Source organism: Podarcis raffonei, chromosome 2 (genome assembly GCF_027172205.1).
Source record: "Podarcis raffonei isolate rPodRaf1 chromosome 2, rPodRaf1.pri, whole genome shotgun sequence".
NCBI lineage: Eukaryota > Metazoa > Chordata > Lepidosauria > Squamata > Lacertidae > Podarcis > Podarcis raffonei.
In genome coordinates this window covers 34,583,101-34,608,792 of record NC_070603.1, presented here as the reverse complement: position 1 = coordinate 34,608,792, position 25,692 = coordinate 34,583,101, and the positions used below count along the sequence as shown (strand labels likewise).

Below are 25,692 nucleotides of genomic sequence, written 5' to 3'. Positions count from 1 at the left end.
CTCTCTTTCCTACTAACAAACTAATGGCAAAGCAACTCCGCTCGTTGCCTCCCTCCCCACGTTCCAAATTAAAAGCCTCCTGACCACGTGACCCTTAGCCCTGATGGGGTCCAGGCGACAGCTGGAGGCTCCTGACTCCGAAGGCTTCGGCGCTCTCCGCCTCCTCCTCCCTTTTGCGTAGGAGGGGCGGGGGCGGCTCCCCCTCCCTCCAGGCCCCTCCCCCGGCGCCCTGCTTAAGGGCCGGGGTCCGAGCGCCCTTAAAGGGACAGGCTGCGGAAGAGGACCTTGGTGGGACGCCAAGCTCTTGGCTGGGGAGCAGGGAAGAGCGTGGGCTCGAGGCGCGGCGGGTAGCAGAGCATGGCAGGAGCGGCGGGAAGAAGGAGGGGAGGTGGGCAGCCGAAGGGCACAGGCGAGCTCCTGCCGGCTGGAGCTTGGGGAGAAGAAGGGAGGCAGCGGCGGCTGAGCGTCGGGGGAGCGCGGGCGGTCCGCCGAGCACGGGAGGGCTCCTCCGGCCACTCCGCCGATTAGCTCGCAGGTGTGTTCCGCGCGGGGATCCGTCTGGCTTCTCCCGGTCCAACCTTGGGTGCGTGCTGGGTGCTTTGGAGCCTACGAGGCACCCTCTGCCTCTTCGGGCCGCCTATGGGCGCCGCACGTGGGGACACCTCGGTCTTCCGACGGCGCCGCTTCTTTAAAGGAGAGGTTGCCCTGCGCGTCCTTTCTGGGGAAGGGGAGCAATCGAGAGGCGGACCGAGGCCACCGGGCGAGCGGAGGCCCAGGCCACTCGCCCGCTTCCCGCCCCGAGCGCCCTCCCTCTCCCTAAACTGGGAGCGGTGCCCGCGCAGACGGAGCGAGGCAGCTTTAATCGGAGCCACCTGTCCCCCTCCTGGGACTCGCTGGCCCAGCGCCTAGGCGCCAAGTTGCAGGAGGGTTCAGGCCGGGTTAGAGGGGAGGGGAGGGGATGGCAGCCCGGGCGGCCCCGCGCGCACGGAAGGACATCTGCCCGATCTTTGTGCCAGCGCCCTGCGCAGCCTTGCTGCTGTCTAAGATCCTCTCCGCCGTCCCGCCCGCCGCCTCCTCCTCCTCCTCCTCCTCCTCCTCCTCGGCCGCGGAGATGGAGAAGAGCCGCGGAGGGCGATGAAGCGGGCGGGAAGGAGGCACTTGCTGGCATCCCGGGCGCGCGGCCGTCTCGCCTCCTCCAAGGGCGACCCTCGACGGAGGGCAAGTCCTCCGCCTTGCTAGCCGCCGCCGCCGCCGCCTGCCCAAGTTGGATCTCGCCACCTCGCTCGCTCCAAAGCCGTTGGGATCCCTCGGTCCCGTCCCCCCCGTCCCCACTCCTTGCAAGGATACGCTGGTGACCCCCGCCAGGCAGCCACGGAGAGCCCTTCGCGCCACTCGTCTGGCTCCGTGGTGGCGACAGGGAAGGCGGGAGAGGACGCGCGGAAGAAGGAGCCGAGGGTCGCTTATGCCTCGCCCAGCCAGCCGCCAGAGGGTTGGCGAGCGGACAGGGGGGCCGACCCCCGACAGCACCCCCCTCTTCCCGAGACCGCGAGGAGCCCAGACGTGCCCCGGAGACCAGGGGATGCAGCCCTCCGCCGCCGCACTTGCCCTCTAGTAAGTAGCCCCGGTTTGTTTACTTCTCCCTCCGCCGCCGCAGCAGCAACAGCGGCGTCTGGCTAGTAAGTAACCCGAGAGGCGCCCATCCCGCGGCCACCTTGTCAATGTCACGCCTGGAGTTGTTCCTGGAGGGCTTTGCGCAGCGCCAAGTCCGTGCCGCTTTCCCCAAGTTCTGCACCCCCAAGGAAGAACTCGCCCCCCCCTTTAAAAAACAACTCCCTTTCCTTGCTATCCCTCTCTCTCGCCTTCACTCTGAAAGCAGCTCCCATCCATCCACCCTCCGGGTCGTGTTGGGAACGTTTCCACGAAACACCAAGGTTGGCTTGGTTGGAAGGCAAGAGAGTTTGGTTGGGGTGTGTGTGTGTTTTGGCGCTCGCTTGTTCTCCCCTCCTAAATCGCCGAGTGTCGGTATTTTTACACCCCCCCACCCCCCTTCCAGCGCCTTGCGTAACATCGCATCAGGCAGGACACTTTGCATTTATTTTTGGTTAATCCATATGCGACCTTTTTAAGCTGCATTTTTTTGCCTCGCTCCCTCCCTTCTTCCTTCTTGCGTGTCTGAGCCGGAGCCCGGCAGGGAGGGAGTCTTGTCCCGGTGACAAATGGTCCTCTCTCCCTCTCCCCCCGCCCCCCCCATGTTCCTCCTGGGCTTCTGGCATTTGTCTACAAACGATTAGGGTCCTAATTGGTATTGATAACGCTCTTCCTCCCTCCCGCCCCGTCTCCAACTGTTGCTGCGGGAGGAGCAAAGGGGAGAAAGGGGGAAATTACATAAGAATGCTATGAATAATACGGTTTCTACTACAGTAATAAGGCGGACATACCTTAGAGCATCGGGGTCTTAGAGGAAAGGTAGCTGTTGGGAACGAAGTTTTTTTTTGGGTGTGTGTGTGGCGATTATTCATGCGCATCCGGAAGTTTGGGGGGGGGAGAGAGAGACCTTTTGGGGGTAGAGGAACAAAAAGTCAGACAGGATAATGGGGCAGAGGTTGGCATGTCATAGAAGTACCTTCCTGAGGGGAAGAATTACATCATCACCATCATCTTCTCCCCTCCTCAAGTATCCTTGGAAGCGCTACAGAAGTAGATTCTCCTGAATCTCTCCCCCTGTTCCTTTTTCTCCTTCTGTTCTGTAATCTCAGTTTTCCACTTTGTCCTCTGTATATCAACAACGTGCACTATTCCCTGCTACCCAGTTCTAACTAACTTTCCTCCCTTCCTTTAGTTATATTCTCTTAAACTTGGCGGTGGGGTTGTTTCCTGGAATGGGATCCTTATAATGCAAGTGATCCTTCTAGCCCAGTTAAAAGACATCAGAATCTCAGTCGTGGAGGAGGGAAACCTGTGCTTCACTCCATCCTCAAATTTAGGATTTTTAAAAGTTTGTAGCTTTGGTTAGTGCGGTGCGGTGGTTAGATTATGGGGCTAGGACCTGGGAGACCAGGGTTCAACTCACAACCCAGCCACGTTGGGCATCCTTGGGCCAGTCACTGTCTCTCAGCCTAACCTACTTAACAGGGTTGTTGTGAGGATAAAATAGAAAGGGGGGGTAACCCCCTTGAGCTTATTTTCAACACATAACAGTAGTAAATAAACAAAATATAACTCTCACACAGATAACAGGTAGATTTAAACATACGGATATTTTAAGGAATTTTCATCATCCACAAAATTAAGGGGAGTTAAAATAATTTCCACTGACAGTGGTGTGTGTTACCTGGAGATGTGTTGGGAGGAGAGGAAGGTGATAGTAAAGAGAGGTTTATAAATCAGGCCGTTTTGTTCACCATAACCACTTGCCATGACTTGATATGAGTGGCGAGAAAGAAACTGAATCTAAAATGAAATATTCTCCAGGTTGGTTGGATATATTTTTTAAATGGGTCGGGGAATCATACCATTAAAAAGAAAATAAAAGAAGAACAAATCATACCATCAATTAAAAAAATGAAAACTGAAACATTAACATGGGGGGGGGAGCAGAGTTAAAACCTTATTTCGTATATTAAAGATGCATTAAAAGCTATGCAGAATCGGAATGTTTTCACCCGCAGCCTGAGCGCTGTCAGGGATGGGGTTAGTCTCATCGCCTTTGGAATTAGAAACTGGAAACTCTGCTCCTACTGGAGGTGAAGAGGGGGCACCCAGGAAGTTCTCTTCTGCAAGCTCCCTGGATATACAAGGGAAGGATGTGTTCAGTTTCCATTCATTTCCACTGGAACTTTTTGCTGCTGTTCTTGGGGTTTTCCTTCTTCTCTTCCAGCTTTCTCTGTGTGCTTTTTAGCAATCTGCAATATGTGTGTGCGTGTATGTATGTATGTTGGCAAATGCAGCACCAACAAAATTCACTGTTTACGGCAGCACCAACAAAATACGGCTGCGACAGGTTTGCCTATGTATATTATAAAACAATATGCTTGAAAGGTGTTCCCTACAAACGGAGCTTTGCATGCAAAATGTTGGGAGCTGTGATAAGGTAGATGTTCTTCCTCTTCTTCCTCCTCCTGGGAAAGAGAAATACGCAGTACTGGGTTTTGAGGGCTTTCTCAAGAAGCCATCAGCCTTCACTTTCCTTGAGCTCCACAGAGGTGAAAATGTTGCCCTTCCATTGCGTCCAATAGCAAAAAATCTCTCCGACTTCAGGACCAAGGCCCAAATCTGCTCCCACATTTCATAAGGTGGCGGTGGGGACATAGGCCAAGATTTGCTTCCACCTGAATTTATTCCCTGCACCCACGGCCTCTGCCTTGTTTGAAGAGGGAATGTAGTAGCTCTGAAATGCCTTGGGGTTGACCACCCTCAGGATAGCAGCAGTGACTTCCCAATCCTTTCGGCTCATAATCTCCCTTTTAAATAATTTTCCTAAATAAGTACTTATGTGATGCTTATTTAGAGGGCTTTAGGAAATATGGATTAAAGAGGCTGTTTTTTCCTCCCTCTTTTTAATACATTTTTTAAAAGTACAGTCAGAGCAGGGGGTGGGGGCTGGGAATCTGTAGCGAAAACTGGACAAGCAGACAGGGAAGCAGGATCGAACCATCACCACCGGCTCTTCCTGCTACGTATTTCCTGGGGAAAGAAGAGAGAAAGGCAGCATTGGTGGTGCTCTGTGTAGCCACAGCTTGAAACTGACAGAGGGAAAACACAGCACAGGAGTCTATACTTGCTTACAACTCTCATTCTTGAAAGATTTCCTTGGGTCTTTCTCGTTCCCTTGTAGTTTGGCAAGACTTGGATCACTTGACATACCAGTAAAAATAGGAAAAAGGTATATTTGAATTTAGCACATTCGGAGCCTCTTGGTCCCTTTTCCATCCATTCTGTGCTCTGGGTTGAAACAGAATCATCGTGGAGAGTCATCTCTGAGACACGGGGTGATTGGAACTGCTTGATTCCAGCTGTAGCCTGAGATGGGTGCATCAAGCCTAGATAGTTACTGACTTTATACATTTCCTCAGTAGTTCATCTTTGGGTTCTGTTTTGCTGCATTCCCTTCGCCCCACAACAGGGAGGAATATCTTACAAGTCTGAATTGCTGGTCCTCTCTCAGCTCTTCATATCTGCTGTTCAAATTTACTGTCCACATTCTCCTGCCCTTGACATTACTGAAATGCTACTAAACATTTCAGGTCTCGGCCTTTGCAAGAGTTAAACAAACACAATTCTGTTTACGCTCACTAAGTGCCATCCTTGCAACAATCTCCAAATCACTTTAGCTCCAGACACTTGTGACTTCTTCAGCCTTCGTCACACTTTGCAGAGCTAGGCAGGACTTTTTTCCAGCCAAGACTCAATTTTGGCACCTCTCAGTGGGCGCCATTCCCATTATAAGAGAATAAGGGGGTGTTTATGGCGAGTTTCGGCACCCCCTTTTCTAGAAAAAAGCAGTCATCCTGTGTCAGTGGCATGGTTCTGCCCCCAACAGAATGCTTCAGAGAAATTGCTCGTCTTGCAGCTCCTCTGTGAAATGGCTACGTTGCATGTAGGTTGTGTCAAGGGATCCCGATACAAATGCAGGGAGATGGACAAGTGAGTGGAAAGCTGGAGAAAGATCTACCGGTAATTGGATTTATGGAAAGCAAACCAGTGAAACCTGATCACAACCACCCACCTGCAGCAATATTGTTGTGCTTGTGCTTCCTCTGTACAGTGGTACCTCAGGTTACAGACGCTTCAGGTTAATAACAGACCTCCAGAAAGAAATAAGTTCTTACCTGAAGTACCACTGTACAGTGGTACCTCGGGTTACAGATGCTTCAGGCTACATACGCTTCAGGTTACAGACTCCGCTAACCCAGAAATAGTACCTCGGGTTAAGAACTTTGCTTCAGGATGAGAACAGAAATCGTGCTCCGGCGGCGCGGCAGCAGCAGGAGGCCCCATTAGCTAAAGTGGTGCTTCAGGTTAAGAACGGTTTCAGGTTAAGAACGGACCTCCGGAATGAATTAAGTACTTAACCCGAGGTACCACTGTAGTTGAATATTGCACAGCTCCATGCAGGTAATTGTGACGGGACAATCTGGAAAAGATGTTGTGTCTATGTGGGCAAGTAGCTTTTTCACGGGTCTCGCAACTTCCTATTGCTGCTGCTGCTGCTGTGCAATGCGTTGCAGCTGCCCATTCTTGTGTCAGTTAAACAGACCGGCACGCTAATGGAAATACCGTTTTTTACATGACCACCCCTTGGAAGATATTAATTCAGTTAATGACTTTTCTCTTTTGCAAACAGTGGAGGCTATCAGTGGGGGTAGTTTTTACTTGTTTTATGGTGTGTTTGTAAATTGCCTTGAGATGTGTGTAAAAGGCAATCGATAAATTAATAAATGATGATGATAGATAAGAATAATAGAAGCCTTAGCTGGCAGTATCTGCAGCTGTTCACAAGTACTGAATATACTTTCCCACAAGTTCCCTCTGCATTTGCTTGATCAGGGATATTAACAGATCAAAACGATTTTCACGTGAGAGAGGCGCTTCCCGCATGGAAGCTGCTTACATAATTCCTGTGAGTAGTTCATCAGCTGTGATGAATGCTTGGTGGCTATTTTGATACAGGTATGTTCAGCAGGAAGCCACAACTGACGGTGCAGTGGAATAGATGCATTGTCACATTCATATTTGACAAACTGCACATGGCACTCACAAAGTTTCCTAGGCAGAAGTGATCTCCATGTTAATACCTTTTTTCTGAATTGCCTTCGATCAGGAACCCCCAGCCTTTTGGGGCCTGGGAGACACATCTGAAATCAAAGAAACTGCCATGGGCACCTCAAAATACCCATTTTACAGAAGGAAAACTGGCTACTGAAGACACAAATGCCAAACAACAGGCAAACGTCTATACCCCCAAAATAAAAAAGATAAAAAGCTGCCCCCAAAAAACACCCCCACCCCAAACAAACAAAATTAATATTTTCAAGTTAAAAATAAGGAGCAGTGGAAACCTTGGTGAACACCAAGGGATGTCTGAGGGCACAATGGTGCCTATGAGTGCCATGCTGGGGACTATGGTCTTAAATCTTTATGTCCCATTCTCTTGGTATCTCTGCCAAGAAAATGTGTGGCAGGTGGTTACTGGGGACAGGGCCTTTTCAATGGTGGCACCCTAGCTATGGAATGCTGTCCTCATAGAGGCTTGCCTGGCATTCACTTTGGTCTTTTTTGGGCACCAGGTGAAAACTTCTTTTTATTTCTTTCCCAGGCTTTTTAAATTTTAAAACCTGCTTGGAATATCTTCTGCTGTTGCTTGAGAGTAGTTCTCTACTAATTCTAATCTCAGCTGCTGGAGTTTTTATGCTTCAGCATTGTTGTTTTTTATTAGATATCTTACCTGCCCTTCACCACAAGTTCCCAGGGCAAGCTGCAACAGTGTAAAACAACAACATTGGAACCAGCTAAATTGCTAAAACAATTTACAATTAGAAGCATAGAGGGGTGCCCTAAAATACAGGTATATAGTGTGTCAAAGGCCAGGGCAGGAAATATTATTATTATTATTATTATTATTATTATTATTATTATTACTACTCCTCCTCCACCCACCTGGCTGGGTTTCTCCAGCCACTCTGGGCAGCTTACAGCATATCTAAAAACATCAAGCATTAAAAATCTCACAATACAGGGCTGCCTTCAGATGTCTTCTAAAAGTTGTGTACTTCTTTATCTCCTTGACACCTAAAGGGAGGGCGTTCCACAGGGAGGGTGCCACTACCAAGAAGGTACATGTTTAGTATACAACTGAACTGTTTTGCCTTAGTGTGTCATCTCAACCAGGCATGAGGTCTGTCTCTGCCCCAGACAAGCCAATAATTATAACCAAGGTTTTGTTCACCATTTACAGCTTGTGGTCTGTCTGGAATGAGACAAACCTTGAGCCCAGGTTCAGATAACATTCAAAGCAAAACCATGGCTTTGCTTGCAGGAGTGCAGCAGGATCAGAGGAACAGCAAAATAGCCACAATCTCCTCTCCAGCAGCTTGTGCGTTTGTGCTAAGCCATGGTTTGGCTTCACATCACTTGTCTGTGACTGAATATGTCGTTGGACCCTGACTGTTAAGCAAATAACATTTTCTTGGCAAAGATGACTTCTCAACAGAATAGAGGCTTCTTTCACCTGTCCAGTTGGAGGAAGTAAAACTTAAGAATATTATCCTTGGCTAACTAGACTGCCTTTTAAGCAGGCCACAATTCTTATTTCAGGGCAGGTCTGTGTATGGAGCAGAATGAAGTGGCAGAGTCCTGCAGTTTTAGAAGTGACTGTACCACTCCAGTTTGCATAGGGTGGTGGTGGGGGACATGATTGGATGTCCGCATTTAGAAAGGAAGAAAGCAAAAGCCCTCGCAAGTTACTTTGCTATTTAAAACTGCCCTAGGAATAAGCTGGGCTGTGTAAACTTGATTTTTAAATTTTATATGGCGGGAGGGGCGGGACATTCACAAATGTACTCTGAAACAGTGTAATCACTTATACCATCTTGTTCTGCTGTACTTGTTGATTGAGCCTCATTCACACAACAGCTGTGTGTGCCTGCCTCACATTTGTTTTCCTCCCCCGCCCCCTTGGAATGAAGAACTGAGATTGTATGATTGACTCGCCTGTGGCTGATTTGTGATTTGAGCCCGGGCTGCAGATCCCAAGCCAGCTGCTGCCTTTACGTGATGGGTTTTGGAAATGCTGAGGAAGATGGATGCCCTGTAAAGTTGGGGGGGGGAGGGTTTGGAGTTATTTCCATGAGCTGGGCTAGCCATGAGGACCCAGCGGTATGGATGCAACAATGATCACAACTGCTTCTCTGTATTAACTGTATCAGTTAGGTTCCCCTTTGCGCATCTAATCTCAGAATGACAGGAAGACCTAATATCCCTATTGTATAAGAATCTCTGTGTGAAACTTAAATGGGCTACCACCCCCTGTGCCCACATGAGTGGGAGAGAGGATTATTCCATGCAGCAGGAAAATGTCTCAGCCTTTTCTCACTCCTTACAGAATTGCATGAATTGGTCCTGAGTCTTTTCTCCCACTTATGTAAGTGTTTTCTTGAGGGGTAAGACACATCCTACAAGAGAGGATGAATCCTTTTTCAGTTCTACCTCTCTTCCAAATCAGAACCAGTGAAGGCAGTGAAGGTCCTGTGTGGGTGCCTGGAGGCGGTTGGAGGATGCATGGCGGCTAATGGATTGAGGTTGAATCCTGACAAGACAGAAGTACTGTTCTTGGGGGACAGGGGGCGGGCTGGTGTGGAGGACTCCCTGGTCCTGAATGGTCCCCTGAAGGACCAGGTGCGCAGCCTGGGAGTCATTCTGGACTCACAGCTGTCCATGGAGGCGCAGATCAATTCTGTATCCAGGGTGGCTGTGTACCAGCTCCATCTGGTACACAGGCTAAGACCCTACCTGCCCGTGGACTGTCTCGCCCGAGTGGTGCGTGCTCTAGTTATCTCCCGCTTGGACTACTGCAATGCGCTCTATGTGGGGGCTACCTTTGAAGGTGACCCGGAAACTACAATTAATCCAGAATGCAGCAGCTAGACTGGTGATGAGGGCAGCCGCCGAGACCATATAACACCGGTCTTGGAAGACCTTCATTGGCTCCCAGTATGTTTCCGAGCACAATTCAAAGTGTTGCTGTTGACCTTTAAAGCCCTAAACAGCCTTGGCCCAGTATACCTGAAGGAGCGTCTCCACCCCCATCGTTCTGCCCGGATGCTGAGGTCCAGCGCTGAGGGCCTTCTGGCAGTTCCCTCACTGCGAGAAGCAAACCTACAGGGAACCAGGCAGAGGGCCTTCTTGGTAATGTCACCCACCCTGTGGAACCACCTCCCATCAGATGTCAAGGAAATAAACAATTACCTGACTTTTAGAAGACACCTGAAGGCAGCCCTGTTTAGGGAAGTTTTTACTGTGTGACATTTTAATGTATCTTTAATCTTTGTTGGAAGCCGCCCAGAGTGGCAGGGGAAACCCAGCCAGATGGGCGGGGTACAAATAATAAATTATTATAATATCATTATTATTATTGTTGGTATCTATCTGTCTCAAGAGACCATGGAGAGCACCTCCAGGGATGAAGTCAAATCGCTGCATTAGCACCAAAGTGACCTCCCCTAGGCACAAGCCTGGGCAGTGTGTATGGAGGCCCTGGGCTGCCCAGACAACAAGACCCTCCTCTTGGCCTCACTGATGTGATTCAAAGGAAAGCAGGGCAATATGCTTGGCACCAGCTTGGCTGCAGGAGTTGCCAGAAGAAGGCATACAAGACACCATCAACCATCTTAGGGACTCCCCTCTGGATTTAGCCCTTTCTACTCCCAAAGATATCCTGCAAGGCAGCAGAGGTTTAGGATACTAGATGGGCTACCTTTCCAGGTTGATGAACCCCACCTGTCCCTCACTTCTCTCTACAGCACATTCAGAAACCTCCTTCTTGACTGTTGGGTCCAGTATTGGTCTCATCCACTCAATCTGCCACATCTTCGCAAGTCCCTAACTCGCTGAGGGTTTGAGACCCATTGGCTACCCTCACCTGGTTTAGCCAGTCAGTTGAAGCCATTTCCAGGGTGTGGCCACTGTCGTATACTGACAGCTTCTAGGAGCCACAGGTGAGAGCTGAGTACAGGGTGGGGTCCAAAGATGGACAAACCACCCGAGAAGGAGCACAACATGTCCCCCACTAGCAGTATTACACTTCCCCTAACACCCCCTACACTTTTTCAGTAGGGAGCCAGATTTGACTGGTGCTGTTGCAAGTTGGTTTGGGTTGGGTTGGTTTTGCCCAAACGACTGCAAAAAGAAATGTCCTCGTTTTGTCTGTTGTATGGACTAATCCAGCCTTAAAGGTGGGGCCAAAGTGAGTAAAGGACGATGATTTGACTAGGGTCTGGAGTTTAGGTATGCTTGTTTACTTACACTCAGTGAAAGAATTGTCATCTCTCTGCTGGTATATCAAAGGGAGAAAAACAGAGAGGGGGGGTTTGGTGCTTCTAGTGCTACTTTTGGTCCCATCTTTGTTCGAAAGGGGTTGTTGCTGATCGAAAGAAGTAGATCAGTTTGTGCCTTGCTACTAGTCAAGAGGACATAGGTGGCACTGTGGGTTAAACCACAGAGCCTAGGGCTTGCCGATCAGAAGGTTGGCGGTTCAAATCCCCATGATGGGTTGAGCTCCTGTTGCTCGGTCCCAGCTCCTGCCAACCTAGCAGTTTGAAAACACATCAAAGTGCAAGTAGATAAATAGGTACCGCTCCGGCAGGAAGGTAAACGGCGTTTCCGTGCGCTGCTCTGGTTCGCCAGAAGCAGCTTAGTCACGCTGGCCACATGACCTGGAAGCTGTACACCAGCTCCCTCGGCCAATAAAGCGAGATGAGCACCGCAACTCTAGAGTCGTCCGTGACTGGACCTAATGGTCAGGGGTCCCTTTACCCTTTACCTTTATTAGTCAAGAGGGTAAGCGGGTCCTGCAATGAGACATTGCAGTGTGGTACACACCTGTTCAGGGTGCCAGACCACTTGCTCCATTCCATTCCTCCCTCTCCCCCAGCTTTTCATTACTAAGAATCCTGTGGTCGCTGAGCATGGAGGGCTTTAAACTGACTAATGTGGGGGAGGGAGACAGTGCTCATGAAGGTAGGAGTCTATCAATTGATGAAGATGATCATCCAAATGTCATAGACCGAATGGAGCAAACAGCACGCAGACCTAGTGGTGGGAGGAAAAAATCCTTAAATAAGAGACACGGGGGAATGATTAATGGACTTCAATGTCTGTACACTAATGCGCAAAGCATGGGAAATAAACAAGATGAGCTTGAGCTCTTGGTACAGCAAACTAAATATGACATAATAGGAATCACTGAAACCTGGTGGGATAAGTCCCACGATTGGAATGTAATAATGGAGGGATACAATCTATTTCAGAGAAACAGACCAGACAAGAAAGGAGGAGGAGTGGCGTTATATGTCAGGGATGTGTATACCTGTGAAGAGATCCAAGATTTAGAACCTCAAAGCCAAAGTGAGAGCATTTGGGTCAAAATTAAGGGAGAGAAGAATAACAGTGACCTCATTGTGGGAGTTTACTATAGATCCCCAAGCCAAATGGAGGACATAGATGATGCCTTCCTGGAACAGATGGCCAAGCATGCAAAAGGAAGGGAGATAGTAGTAATGGGGGACTTCAATTACCCGGATATTTGTTGGATGTCAAACTCAGCCAAGAGCATAAGGTCAAACAGATTCCTCACTGGCCTTGCAGACAACTTTATTGTCCAGAAAGTGGGAGAAGCAACAAGAGGAACAGCCATTTTAGATCTGGTCCTAACCAATGTTGATGACCTGGTTAGTGGGGTAGAAGTGGAAGGATCATTAGGCACGAGTGATCATGCTCTTCTGAAGTTTACTATACAGCGGAAAGGAGCAGCCAAGCATACTAGGACTCAAATTCTCGACTTTAAGAAAGCCGACTTCATAAAACTTAGGGAAGTGCTGGGTGAGATCCCATGGACAGTAATACTAAAAGGAAAGGGAGTTCATGATGGTTGGGAGTTTGTTAAGAGGGAGATAGTAAAAGCACAACTTCAGGCAATACCAATGAGACAGAAACATGGAAGGTGCCTAAAGAAGCCAGGGTGGCTATCTAAAGAACTTTTAACTGAGTTAAGATTAAAAAAGGATGTGTACAAAAAATGGAAAAGGGGGAAACCACCAAAGAGGAATTCAAACAAATAGCCAGCACGTGTAGACACAAAGTCAGAAAAGCTAAAGCACAGAATGAACTCAGGCTTGCTAGAGAGGTTAAAAGCAACAAAAAAGGCTTTTATGGGTATGTTCGTAGCAAAAGGAAGAACAAAGAAACAGTGGGGTCACTCAGAGGAGAAGATGGTGAAATGCAAACAGGGGACACAGAAAGGGCTGAACTCCTCAATGCCTTCTTTGCCTCAGTCTTCTCCAATAAAGAAAACAATGCCCGACCTGAAGAATTTGGAGCAAATGATTCAGCAGAGGAAACACAGCCCAGAATAACTAAGGAGATAGTACAAGAATACTTGGCTAGTCTAGATGTATTCAAGTCTCCAGGGCCAGATGAACTGCATCCAAGAGTATTAAAAGAACTGGCAGATATGATTTCAGAACCACTGGCAGTCATCTTTGAGAATTCCTGGAGAACAGGTGAAGTCCCGGCAGACTGGAGGAGGGCAAATGTTGTCCCTATTTTCAAAAAGGGGAAAAGAGAGGACCCAAATAATTACCGCCCAGTCAGTCTGACATCAATACCAGGGAAGATTCTGGAGCAGATCATTAAGCAAACAGTCTGTGAGCACCTAGAAAGGAATGCTGTGATCACCAATAGTCAGCATGGATTTCTGAAAAATAAGTCATGTCAGACTAACCTGATCTCGTTTTTTGACAGAATTACAAGCCTGGTAGATGAAGGGAACGCAGTGGATATAGCCTACCTTGATTTCAGCAAGGCATTTGACAAGGTGCCCCATGATATTCTTGTAAAGAAGCTGGTAAAATGCGGTCTTGACTATGCTACCACTCAGTGGATTTGTAACTGGCTGACTGACCGAACCCAAAGGGTGCTCATCAATGGTTCCTCTTCATCCTGGAGAAGAGTGACTAGTGGGGTGCCACAGGGTTCTGTCTTGGGCCCGGTCTTATTCAACATCTTTATCAATGACTTGGATGATGGACTCAAGGGCATCCTGATCAAATTTGCAGATGACACCAAACTGGGAGGGGTGGCTAACACCCCAGAGGACAGGATCACACTTCAAAACAACCTTGACAGATTAGAGAACTGGGCCAAAACAAACAAGATGAATTTTAACAGGGAGAAATGTGAAGTATTGCACTTGGGCAAAAAAAAATGAGAGGCACAAATACAAGATGGGTGACACCTGGCTTGAGAGCACTACATGTGAAAAGGATCTAGGAGTCTTGGTTGACCACAAACTTGACATGAGCCAACAGTGTGACGCGGCAGCTAAAAAAGCCAATGCAATTCTGGGCTGCATCAATAGGAGTATAGCATCTAGATCAAGGGAAGTAATAGTGCCACTGTATTCTGCTCTGGTCAGACCTCACCTGGAGTACTGTGTCCGGTTCTGGGCACCACAGTTCAAGAAGGACACTGACAAACTGGAACGTGTCCAGAGGAGGGCAACCAAAATGGTCAAAGGCCTGGAAACGATGCCTTATTAGGAACGGTTAAGGGAGCTGGGCATGTTTAGCCTGGAGAAGAGGAGGTTAAGGGGTGATATGATAGCCATGTTCAAATATATAAAAGGATGTCACATAGAGGAGGGAGAAAGGTTGTTTTCTGCTGCTCCAGAGAAGCGGACACGGAGCAATGGATCCAAACTACAAGAAAGAAGATTCCACTTAAACATTAGGAAGAACTTCCTGACAGTAAGAGCTGTTCGACAGTGGAATTTGCTGCCAAGGAGTGTGGTGGAGTCTCCTTCTTTGGAGGTCTTTAAGCAGAGGCTTGACAACCATATGTCAGGAGTGCTCTGATGGTGTTTCCTGCTTGGCAGGGGGTTGGACTCGATGGCCCTTGTGGTCTCTTCCAACTCTATGATTCTATGATTCTATTCTATGATTCTATGTTCTGTTCTCAGTGGTCCATTGGGGAGATTTCTCTCCCCTTTATCTTCCCCTCAGTAGTGGCAGGGTGGAGTTTCAGAGCTGCCCTCTTCGCACTACCAGTGCTGCAGTTTACCTGGGATTAGGGTGGTGTGGTGGTGAGGTTGAGGCTGCACGGGTGCCCTGGTCTAGCCAAGTCCGTGTTCCTCCTGTCCATGTGTCCACACAATCCTGACCTTGCAGCCACCCTGCCCATCTCCATCTAGGTCAGCTTCATTGATGATGGCAGTGTCGGAAGGGAGGCTCCGCAGTGCAGCCCAGCCACACAAGCTGCTACTGCTTTCCCCTAAATGTATGCCGACACCTCTCTTCTGTTTCTCGGCAGTCCCATTTGGGCTGCATAGCTGATGGCACTCGGCAATAGAGTTTGTTTTTTATGAGATTTATAAACCTGCCCATCACCAAATGGTCCCAGGACAGGGTGCATACATTATTAAAATCAAATTAAATGCAATCTAGGCAGAAACGTACCCGCCATCTAAAACATTAAACCTACTGCAAGTGATGGACAAAGTTTGCCTGCTTTTGCTTGGGATGTCCTTAAACCGTGGAGTGTTGTCAGAACTTCAGGACCTCCCCTGAACTGGCCCAACAGAGAACTTTTCCAGGGGTTTATTAGACCAGGTGAATGTTGTGATCTCCATTATCTGCTTCTCACTTATCTGAACTTATTGATTATTCCATAGTCTGTGTTGTCCATGAGCTCCTTATAAGTGTTGTTGCTACAAAAACTTCAAACTTTTCATATTCGCAAATTCTGGATGTCCTTCAGAATGTCTGGGTGTCAAGAGAACATTGTGTCAAGCAAGTGTTATTACCACACTTTCCAGTGCATTTCCCCATCACTTTCTTTATTGCCAAAAAGCCAGTTTAGGGCGGTGGGGTTTGTTACGCAAGAGCAGCAAATCAACTTTGAGTGTGCTTGTCTGGATTTTCTGCAATGTGATTGAATTCCCCTTGAGCCTAGCACCATCAGAACTGAAGAATTCAGAGCCCATCAATTTGTTTGGAGTTCCAAAAAACAACAACACAACAAGCTCAAAGTCCGGCTGCACAAACCAGGTTACTCTCCCCTTGCCAGCTTTCTTAATTTCAGGGGAAGTCACTTCATTGTTGCCACTGCTAAACATATGTGAATCAGAAATCCTACCTGATCTACCTCAAATTACCCAGGGATCTACCACTAGATAATGATCTCCCTTCTGCCTACCCCTAGTCTACAGAACAGAAGATATACCGTATATACTGGTTAAGCAGTAATTCCTCTCCCTGTGGAATCTTGGGACTGGTAGTGTTCTGTAGGCGGGTAGTTAGAACGTCTAGTGGAATTTTTGCACACTGTGAATCCCAGGATTCTTTGGGAGGGGGCAGCTATCACAGTTCAGCTATCAATGGTTCAGCTAATATAAAGCCAATCTCTGTATGTAATGTAGATGTTGCCCGCAGGCTCGTGAAGGATGTCTCCCCAAGCTTTGCCTTTCATAATGCTCCTGAGGGGGAGAATTGGGGAAGGCACTTTCACAGATCAGGGGTGTCCCCTTTGAATAAGACAATGGGTGCTATTGAGATTCGGAGTGCCTGTGACATTGCGTTGCAAGCTCAAGGTGTTCCAACTGGGTGTGAATTGCATCCCAGTGCATTGTAGAGCCAGTGCTCTTGAATCAGAAAACAAGGCATCAACCCTTGTCTCGGAGGTGCCCTTTCCCCAGGTTCTGACCACTTGTTGTCAATCATGGCACTCTGGTGCTCTGCAAGCAGAGCTGAAGGGTTCTTCTGGCTGGATTTCCAAAGTCCCAGCAATGTACTGACCTCAATTTAATTCTGTATTTAGAAATGGAGATGGCATCCTCGTTCTCTTTATCCTGTCCTTGGCTGTTTTGTGTGTGTGTTGCAACTTGGCACTTAAGGAGATGCTACTGTTTAGCCCTGGAATAGTGTGTATTTTAGAGCTAGGTGAATTGATCTTTGCATTTGCCCTTAAGAAGTCGCCTCTTTTGTGTTTTATTTTTTGCAGGTTAAGGGGCTGCTGTGAGATACAGGGGACAGTGAGATGAGGAAAGAGGTGAACAATCTGGCCCCAGCCCAGCAAAGCACTCAAGTATGATTATTAACATTATGCTTGTGAATAATCCCATTGAAGTCTGTGCTTAGTTTAAGCACATGCGTAAGTGCTTTGCTGGATAGGAACCAGGGTCTGCTGTACCTTAGAGCAAGGTCAAAGAGTTACAGTGCACCTTTAGCGAATTTCACAAGGGCGACCCTTTTTGGTCTGTATGAACCAGCCATTTATTATTAGTATTTTATTTGAAGAATTCGATTTATAAAAAGGTAGAGTGACCAAAGAAAGAAAGAAAAAAGTGAGTGAGAATGATAAAAGGGGGGGGGGAAATACTCTGTTACATTTCCATACATTAGTATATAGATGTTTATAATCTTTTTATCCTAATACACACATAGTTATTGATAACCAAATATATTCTGTGTAAACTAATTCCAAATATCATTGTATTTATCCAAAGAGAGTCTGCATCTATAAGCTGCCCATTCATATGTTGCCAATATTGTCATGTTGTCAAGTCATTGATTAAGGGGAATTGTATCTTTATGCTTCCAATTCATCTGTATCTGCCTCTTGGCCACCATTAGGACGTAAGGAATCCATTTTCATTTTTGGGCACACTGCAATATCGCAGCCCCCCCCAAACCAACTTTTTTTAGGGCGAGTTCTCAGCATGAAATTGTGCAGTTAAAATGGCCACTGTACTCTTGCAGGGGGAAATGGGATGTTCCTGTTTTTCGGGACACTTGTGGTGTATGCGCGCACACACAAACACCCGCCCGCCCCCATAGCTCAAATGACATTTCATGTATGATATGTTCAGGGAATCATAACATTACTTTTGTTGTTCATTTCTGGTTTTCAATCTATCTCTCTGGCTCTGGATCTTCATCTTAGCATTGAGTAGCGAACTTGATGTTATGAAGGAACCACTGAGTCTCCAACCTCCTTTTCACTGTCTAACATTAATATGCTCAAACCACCTTGCTCTGGTGAGCAACCTGGCTGCTGAATTCTGCACTAGCTGAAGTTTCTGAACCATCTTCAGAGGCAGCCCTATTCTTATTCTTCTTCTTTGGTCATGACTCATAGTCGAGTAAGATTGTCTTCCATAAACATGGTTTTAACAATGAGTCGTAAGGGACTGTGGAGGCCAATTCTGGATCCACACATCCTTCCACAGTGGGGACATTGGTTTCCTGGCGGGAGTTGATCACGGTGTGGATTTGCCAAGCATGCCTCCCTCTTAGCACATTTCTCCCTTGCTTCCTGAGTTGCGTCCTGAGTGTCTTCAAAGCCCACGGCACCTTTGGTAAAGGCTGTTCTCCAGTTGGGGCGCTTGCAGGCAAGCGTTTCCCAGTTGTTGGTGTTTATACTACATATTTAAAAAATTTCCCTTGAAACAGTCTTTAAACCTCTTTTGTTTAACACCAGCATTAGGCTTCCCATTTTTAAGTTTAGAATAGAGTAGTTGCTTTGGAAGACAATAATCAGGCATCCACACAACATGACCAGTCCAACGAAGTTGATGTTGAAGAATCATTGCTTCGACACTGGTGATCTTTGCTTCTTCTAGTACAATGGTATTAGTTTCCCTGTCTTCCCAAGTGATGTTTAAAATTTTTCGGAGACACCATTGATAGAATCTTTCGAGGAGTTGGAGATGGCGTTTATAAGTGGTCCATGTTTCACAACCATACAGTAAGGTTGGTAGTACAATAGCTTTGTAAACAAGCATTTTGGTTTCCCTGCGAATGTCCCAGACCTCAAACACTCTGCACTTCAATCGGGAGAAAACCACAAAAGACCAGTCTGTCCCTGTTTCTGTGATACTTGAACACTGGCTCTTCTTCTGTTAAAGATTAAGTCCTGGTATCAAGCAGGCCGGTTCTGGTGTGCATAACTCTTCTCACTAGACAGAGGTAGCCTTGAAGCTGAAGATGGAGCCACAAAGCAGCTGAAGCATGATGCAGGAGTTTCTGTAGTGTTAGTGGTGCATCAAATCTGATACAGAAGAAACTTATTAGCCTCTATGGGGAGAAAGTGCTGCCTACAGTGTGTTTAAATGTCCTTGAAGTGAAATTAAAATGGGCGAATCTTGGATTTAAGAGACTCTGGGCCTCTTTTTTTGGGTGGTTTTTTTAACTGGTCTCAGGTAGTTGATGCCATAATCACCATGAATTATTGATCACAGGGCTAAAAATACTTGGAAATTCACAGCAATGAATAGAAGAGCCTTTCGTACCAGCCTGGCCCAGCCCAGGCAGGGAGGCTGGAGTGTGTAAACTTGAGTATGTCATGTTATGATGCCTTCACAAATTTGATGCAGTCACAATAACCGCGAATGTCAGCTCTGAGAAGGTATCAGGTGTCTGTTTGTATTGGCTTCAATGCCTTCTCCATTTCCCCATGCTGAGGTTGAGGAGGATCGGGCAGGCACTAGGACCTAGGAACTACCTCCTAGCTTAAGACTCTTGAGAAACTGGCCCAGGATAGTAGCATCATTTAGCTCCCACCTTTTCTCCTTGCTGAGAGCCAAATATTTCACTGCCCCTTGCTTCTGCGATCCCAATACAACTCCTATACGTCCCCGTGGCAGGCCCCCTTTTGCCCCATATGTGCTGAGGACCGACATGTCTTATGCTCATGCAATGTGGCAAGAAATATGAAGCCTGCATTGTAATAGCACTCATACGCATCACATTTCCTGCTGGCAGAATGGGAGGTCTCTGTTCACAGAATCTGCATCCTCCCTTTTCTTAAGTTTGATGCTTCTAATTTGTTGTTGTTTAGTCATGTCCGACTCTTCGTGACCCCATGGACCAGAGCACGCCAGGCCCTCCTGTCTTCCACTGCCTCCCGCAGTTTGGTCAAACTCAAGCTGGTAGCTTCGAGAACACTATCCAACCATCTCGTCCTCTGTCGTCCCCTTCTCCTTGTGCCCTCCATCTTTCCCAACATCAGGGTCTTTTCCAGGGAGTCTTCTCTTCTCATGAGGTGGCCAAAGTATTGGAGTCTCAGCTTCAGGATCTGTCCTTCCAGTGAGCACTCAGGGCTGATTTCCTTCAGAATGGAGAGGTTTGATCTTCTTGCAGTCCATGGGACTCTTGATGCTTCTAATAACAAGGGGCTATGTACACAAGGGTAGCTGCGGTTGGAAGCCCTGCAATCCTCGCCAAGGGTAGGAACCGCCTATGGCTGTTTGGTGCGCAAGCCTAGGCCATCAGGGCTGGCCCAAAACATTTTGCCGCCTGTGGCGTGAAGGACAAGATGGCACTCCCCCTCTCCTCCATTTGTTGTACAAAGGACAACCAGATGGACAGTTAACTCTTAATTCAATGTCCGTGTTGAGACAGCATCCTTTGCCACACCTGAGGGCAGCAAGTTAACTTATGGAGAACAGAGCAGCCACCTTACATGGCTCAGTCCTGCAACAGAGGGGAAGGTCTGGTGGTTCAGAAGGAATAGCTGGGGAGGAGGCAGCTACTATTGCCACCAAAGCCCTCAGTGGCCTCACTCTGCATCTGAAAGGGTGTGAAGGAGGGTGGCACATCAAACAGGCTACAGTTTACTGTAATTCTAATTCCTGTTCCTAGTGAATTAATAAGGGCCTTGATGTACTACTGAATTGTCCTGGCTGTTTTCTCCTTTGGGTTCCCCACTTAGGCCTTAAAAGCCTATCCTCTTTTCTTTCTTTTTTTTCCTGTGCAAAAAATGCATACTTGATGCATACTTGAGTACTGAGCCTTTTATTATCAAATTTTCATTAAAAGTTTTCTGCGTAAAATACAGGAAAATTCAAACTAATCTAAAGGGGTGGGGGTGGGGAATGAAAGAGCAGAAGTAAAGAGAAAAGAATAGAAAGGAGAGGGGGAGGGACGTTAAAAAGAATACAGAGCCCTCTGTCAACAATACATTTTAACTTTTATTCTATGTCATGAGGGTGGACCCTCCCAGCTCTCACCTGGGATCCTCACCGTCTTCTGCCTAATCTCCCACTTTGAAATATCTTCTTTTTAAAAGCCTATCCTCAATGCTAGGCCATCCATGTTGTTTTCCTTTTAGGAAGCAGCCTTATACCAGGTTTAAGACTCTTTGGCCATCTGGCCCAATATTGTCTCATCTGACCTACGGGACCTCTCTTAAGATCTCAGACAATGAGGCCTACCTGCTATCTCACCTAATCCTCCCAACTCGAGATACCAGCAACTGAACTGGGTGTCTTCTGCATCCAACACATGTGGCCTACCACCGAGTTATGGCCCTTCCTTGGTGTCAAGTATGAAGGTGGGGGAGACCTACCTGAAATGCTTAAAGGTGCTCTTATTTTCTATTTGCCTGGCTGGTTCCTAAAAAATCATAATGAGGGGAGGGAACAAAAGAGGCGAAGTTGGCCTTACATTAGGGTTGTCCATCTCTTTGCTTTACCTTGGACATTTAACAGCAGCCAGACTGAGGACACCATTTAGGGAGAAGGAGGTTGGGGGCAGACACTTCTGGTCTTCAGCCTGCATGTGATAATTCCTCAGGAATATCCATGTCTCTTGTCACGAAGTATTCTAATTGATTTTCATCGCAATTTATTAAAGCCAAAAAGAGTGAAAGGAAAGGAGGAAGTGCGGAAAAGAAAGAAAAGCCCATCAGCTCACATTCGCAATGCAATAACCATCAGTTCATCTGTCTTAGTTTACACATAAAGCTCGATCTATGTCATCCAAATTTCCAGATAGGTATCCAAGTGAAGTTAGCCTTTATAAAAAGTGGTTTGAAATGCAGCAAGGGCATTGAGGTCTTCTGATAGCAGGCATTTAGCCTTCCAGGTTTGAAGTAGAAATCTCTTAGCGGCCCATAATGGTTCTCATCACCCTTTTTCATTGTTATGAAGTATACAAGTAACAAAAACAAATGCTCTTTGAAAGATTCCAGATATAGGCTCCAAGAGCAGATCTTCAAACCTTGCTCTGCAGTTTGCGCCACCAACCTAAAAATCTACCTGCCCCCCCAGCACATGCATTTAAAAGAGTCTGAAGCAGCCCCCCTTCGCCTGACATGCAGAAATGAAGGAGCTGAAACATTCACCCCATCATTTTGTCTCTGTGCCAGGGGAAGTTGATACAGTGGTACCTTGGGTTAAGAACTTAATTCGTTCTGGAGGTCTGTTCTTAACCTGAAACTGTGCTTAACCTGAGGTGCCACTGTGCTGCCACCGTGCGATTTCTGTTTTCATCCTGAAGCAAAGTTCTTAACCCGAGGTACTATTTCTGGGTGAGCGGAGTCTGTAACCTGAAGCGTCTGTAACCCGAGGTACCACTGTATTTGTTTGGAATGCATGTTTTACATGCATTATATTCAGTGCTTTTTTTCAGGGGGTACACTCAAAGGTACACAGTAATGGCACCTCTTTTTCATTGTTAAAAAGTGTGGCACTTACTGTAACTGCATGGCGAGTATCGGCACCTATTTTTCTAGGGGGAAAAGCAGGGATTATATTAGATGCAAAGTCTACTGCAAGGATAGCCAACCTGTTGCCCTCCAGAGGTTGGGCTAAAACTCCCATCATCCCTAATGAGCCAGGGGTGCAAAGATCTGCCTGGCACGCACCTCCCCGGTTGCCCAGTCCCAGGCATGCAGGAGGGCGGAGCCGTCCGCCTGCCTCGGCGTCTCGCTGGCTCAGTCGCCCCCAAACTCATGGCGCAGAGCCTCCCGCAGCAGAAGAGCCCGCTGTGGCGCTCTGACCAATGGGCAGGCTCTTCCTTGGACTCTCGGGCCCCGGACTCTCGGGCTGGCACCCCTGAGAGCCCGGCGCCCGGGTGCCCCACACCCTTAGTGCCTATGGGTAAGACGGCCCTGCTGTCATGTTTTGAACACGCATATGATTAACAGAATGCACCAGTGGGCGGACGGACAGGTTTGTGCTCCCCTCATTTCCTCCTTCCCAACTTTCGCACATTCATCCATTATATGTGCATGGAGCCTATATGCATGCAGGATTGCATGACTTGGAGACTTAAGCACAAACCAAGCACCCTGATCGCACCTCCTTGTGTATATAACTTGCGGAGATGTAGACTCTGTGCATACAGAGCTGATGAATGCATGCGGCTGGGAGTGTGTGTGTGTGTGTGTGTGTGTGTGTGTGTTTGCAATCCTCCTTCCTCTCATTGTGTTCGTTGCACACTGCTCTAAACCAGTGTTTAAACATGCCACATTTAAGCCAGAGATAAGGATGGAAAATGATCGTCACATTTCAGCAGAGGTGCAAATCTTGAGTATCCAAAGCACCCTACAAATCTTAGGCCAAACACAGCCAACCCTTTAATTGACACACCTGAATGTTTTCTATGGTGTGTGTATGGGGCAGGGGATCAGATATCAAATCCCTAGAGAACTTCAGGGAGTCTCTAGTGCCTTCCCCCGTTAGGATTGACCCACTTGCATTGGTGTTATTCCTCCCCCCCCATTGTTTAGTCTGCTCATCAGAACTCCCCCATTCATAATATATATTTGGTCTCTTCCTCTCTTCAAAGTGTCACAGAATGGCTGCATTGCTATAATTTGCAACAGCACAGAGTGCTTTCCTGATTTGTGCCCCCTGGGATACGCTGAGGATGATACCTTTCCATGGAGATAGGCAGCCATGTGATTGTCATCATTAATCCCTGCTCTCCAGGCTGCATATGGATGAACATGTTTTGAGAAGAGTTATAACGCCAGTCGCATTGTGATGGATTTATTGGCTCTCGTTACTTTCTAAAGGAGGCCCTGCCATGAGGCGAGGCGAGGCGGCTGCCTCAGGCAGATGATTTTGGGAATTGCTAATGGTGGCCGTGTGGGGAGATAGACAGATTGGGCCCATCCAGGACCATAAGGTGGTGCTGTGCAGACCTCATCGAAAGTCATTTCTATGGGACTTGTCCAGAAGAATTTTCTAGTAGAGTGGGTGACATAGTATTTTGTGTGTGTGTGTGATGTATTCCTCTCTAGAAAACAACAGAGAAAGACAGCGTGCAGGAGGGAAATCTGATATTGCACTCATTCACTCGCCACACACACCCAACTTAAATGCATTAATTCATGCTCTGTGCATAGAACTTACTGTGCATGTAAAAGAAAAGGATTTACTGTGCATGCATTGTGCACAGAACCAGATAATTTTGTTTAGTGCACAGGTTTGAATTAACGCCTGGAGGTCAGGGATGGGACCCCATCTAGGGTTGCCATATTTTGAAGAGCAAAAAGGAGGAGACATTTGCTGACTTAACTATGGATTGCTATGATGACTCTACCCATGAAAAAGAGGACATGTCCTGGAAAAAGAGGACATATGGCAACCCTACCGTGGACATGAATCTTACTCTCCTACTTCTGCACGTTCCTTCTTCCTCGGTTGTTCTTCCTCTAAGAAGCAGCCCGGTTCAGCAGACCTGAGATTATCGCGTTCTCTGCCCCCGTCCCAAATATATGAATAGTGAACATTTTCTATAGTGCTTATATAGCAGCCCCATCCATGCAGAAAGGGACAGAATCGACAGGCTTGAAGACTATACAAGCTTAACTAAGAGCAAGTCCCATGAAACTCAATGAGGTATACTTTGGACATGCATAGGGAATGTGCTGTGAGTTCCTTCGTACTGGAAGGAAATGCCATAAGCAGACTCTCTTAATCACCTCTGCTGGAACAGCATCAGAGGTAATTATCTCCAGTACAATCATTACAGTTGGTATTAATAGTCGAAAGAACACTTGGGGTGGGGCAGAGAGCACTTTTTATGCACACCATTACAGATGTGAAGTTGGGTTATATCACCCCATTCATCATTTTTAGCAGTTGCTCACATTTTAGGAGATCTGCCCCGCAGTATGAAGCAAATGTACTGTGAAAAGCGTTTACCCAGATTTTTTTCTTTTAATTGTCGCAAAGCAATTTCTCCTTCAATTATAATTGAAAATAGGAATTTTAACATGAATACTTGGAGGTGCCATTTGGTGAAAGAACACAGAATTATCTGGGTTTCCCATCATTCCTGGCATCCCCAAAGATCTCAGATTGCAATGTTGAGAAAGACCTTTGCCTGAGACCTTGCAGAGTAGACAATATCGCAGGGCTGGTGAGCATCTGACCCTCCCGATTTTGCTGGCATTCCTGACTATTGGCTATGCCGGCTGGGCTGATGGGAGATGCGTAGTCCTGCCACACCTGGAGAGCCCACAGGTTAGCTACCCCAATACTTAGGTTAGCTACCTGCAATACTGAGTGGTTTGACTCTCTGCAAGACAGATTTCATTCATAGGATGAATCACCGACGGTGTATTCTGCACTTTGATTGAATTACTCTATGTGCCACAGCTCTGTACTTAAATAATAGAAGAATTAAAAGTGGTATGGTTTGCATCCCCTAAAGCAGGCATGTCCAAAGTCCATTTTGGGGGCCTAATCCTGCCCGCTGGTCGATTTAATCTAGCCCCTGTGGCAGTATATCTCATGGGGTAAAATCAATGTGAGAATCAGTTGTTCCAGAAACAGAGAAGTTGTTTCAGGGATCATCAGAAGACTGAGATTGTTTTTTTCATATGCAAGAACATTTTCTGTGGGAGCTGTTCTTTGGACATGCGTAGTGTGACACGAAGTACTGATAACAACGGTTCTATGTACAGTGGTACCTCAGGTTACATACGCTTCAGGTTACATACGCTTCAGGTTACAGACTCCGCTAACCCAGAAATAGTATCTTGGGTTAAGAACTTTGCTTCAGGATGAGAACAGAAATCGTTCTCCGGTGGCGCAACAGCAGCAGGAGGCCCCATTAGCTAAAGTGGTGCTTCAGTTAAGAACAGTTTCAGGTTAAGAACGGACCTCCAGAACGAATTAAGTACTTA

At 47.2% G+C, this 25,692-nt stretch overlaps 1 protein-coding gene across 1 annotated transcript in view; it reads left to right on the top strand.

Moving 5' to 3' along the window:
* The first annotated feature begins 231 nt into the window (after positions 1-231).
* GRIN2C (glutamate ionotropic receptor NMDA type subunit 2C) overlaps positions 232-25,692 on the top strand; it is a 90,904-nt gene continuing 65,443 nt past the window's right edge. Inside the window, exon 1 of the mRNA XM_053375822.1 lies at positions 232-1,611. The gene's annotated coding sequence lies outside the window, so the exon portion shown is untranslated. The remainder of the gene's footprint in view (positions 1,612-25,692) is intronic.